Below are 2,235 nucleotides of genomic sequence, written 5' to 3'. Positions count from 1 at the left end.
TCGCTAGTTCATTCACAAGGACGTGGTAGTTGCAGCTTATGAAGGAAGGAGAAGAGGTTGTCCTTGCATGTCGCTTTCTGCTGTGGACATATCCCCGCACCCTCTCCTTTCAAACACAAGGAAACGTAGCGCAAAACGCGGTACGCATTGTGTTGTACTGACATCAAGTCTTCAAATCTTTTCTTTCTTTTTTTCCGTGTTTTCTTCTTGTTCTTGTTTTCTTTTTCTTTTCTTTTTTATAATGTATATTCATTCATCTCTGTGTGTCAGGTACGTCAGGTGTGTCAGGTACGTCAGGTAGTCAGGTACGTCAGGTAGTCAGGAGTGTCAGGTACGTCAGGTGTGTCAGGTACGTCAGGTAGTCAGGTACGTCAGGTAGTCAGGAGTGTCAGGTACGTCAGGTGTGTCAGGTACGTCAGGTAGTCAGGAGTGTCAGGTACGTCAGGTGTGTCAGGTACGTCAGGTAGTCAGGTACGTCAGGTAGTCAGGAGTGTCAGGTACGTCAGGTAGTCAGGTACGTCAGGTGTGTCAGGTACACCAGGTACGTCAGGTGTGCCAGGTACGTCAGGTAGTCAGGTACGTCAGGTACGTCAGGTGTGTCAGGTACGTCAGGTAGTCAGGTACGTCAGGTAGTCAGGTACGTCAGGTGTGTCAGGTACGTCAGGCGGTCAGGTACGTCAGGTGTGTCAGGTACGTCAGGTGTGTCAGGTACGTCAGGTAGTCAGGTACGTCAGGTGTGTCAGGTACGTCAGGTGTGTCAGGTACGTCAGGCGGTCAGGTACGTCAGGTAGTCAGGTACGTCAGGTGTGTCAGGTACGTCAGGTACGTCAGGTGCGTCAGGTAGTCAGGTACGTCAGGTGTGTCAGGTACGTCAGGTGTGTCAGGTACGTCAGGCGGTCAGGTACGTCAGGTAGTCAGGTACGTCAGGTGTGTCAGGTACGTCAGGTACGTCAGGTGCGTCAGGTAGTCAGGTACGTCAGGTAGTCAGGTACGTCAGGTGTGTCAGGTACGTCAGGTGTGTCAGGTACGTCAGACGGTCAGGTACGTCAGGTGCGTCAGGTACGTCAGGTGTGTCAGGTACGTCAGGTACGTCAGGTACGTCAGGTGCGTCAGGTAGTCAGGTACGTCAGGTGCGTCAGGTAGTCAGGTACGTCAGGTAGTCAGGTACGTCAGGTGTGTCAGGTACGTCAGGTACGTCAGGTGCGTCAGGTAGTCAGGTACGTCAGGTGTGTCAGGTACGTCAGGTGTGTCAGGTACGTCAGACGGTCAGGTACGTCAGGTGTGTCAGGTACGTCAGGTGTGTCAGGTACGTCAGGTAGTCAGGTACGTCAGGTGTGTCAGGTACGTCAGGCGGTCAGGTACGTCAGGTAGTCAGGTACGTCAGGTGTGTCAGGTACGTCAGGTACGTCAGGTGCGTCAGGTAGTCAGGTACGTCAGGTGTGTCAGGTACGTCAGGTGTGTCAGGTACGTCAGGCGGTCAGGTACGTCAGGTAGTCAGGTACGTCAGGTGTGTCAGGTACGTCAGGTACGTCAGGTGCGTCAGGTAGTCAGGTACGTCAGGTAGTCAGGTACGTCAGGTGTGTCAGGTACGTCAGGTGTGTCAGGTACGTCAGACGGTCAGGTACGTCAGGTACGTCAGGTACGTCAGGTACGTCAGGTACGTCAGGTACGTCAGGTGCGTCAGGTAGTCAGGTACGTCAGGTAGTCAGGTACGTCAGGTGTGCCAGAAGCTTTAACAGCACGTGCCGTCCCTCCAGCCACCTGTCACCACAGGACATCACTATCTCATCTCTCTGTCAGCCCTCTCTACTGACGGGTGGCTCAGCTTTTCGGGTGGTAGGCACGTTGGACAGGGGGTGGGGAGGAGAATAGAGGGGGGGGGAGCAGCAGCCACAGATAAACAAGATGGGGGTGGGAGTGAGGAAAAAGATGGGAATCGCGCGGATGAAAAAGAAAACGGTGGTTATGTCATTGGCATCACTCGCCTTTCTGTTCCATTCCCTCAGAGGCTGCGTTCTTCTCGGTGTGTCAGAGTGAAGGGGGGGGGAGGAGGTGGGGGGGGGGGGAGATTGGAGGGGGCGAGAGTGTGACAGCTCCAAGGAAACTGTCCTGATGGTTGTGATGTTGCTTTTGTGGAAACCTGTTGATGGAAGATAAACCTCCTCTTACCATCAGGGCTTCAAGGTACACGTCATGGGGTCCCAGGGACTGTTTGCCATAGCTGTGTAGGGTGCC

The sequence above is a fragment of the Babylonia areolata genome, chromosome 33, assembly GCF_041734735.1.
Source record: "Babylonia areolata isolate BAREFJ2019XMU chromosome 33, ASM4173473v1, whole genome shotgun sequence".
NCBI lineage: Eukaryota > Metazoa > Mollusca > Gastropoda > Neogastropoda > Buccinidae > Babylonia > Babylonia areolata.
This window is presented reverse-complemented; position numbering follows the sequence as displayed.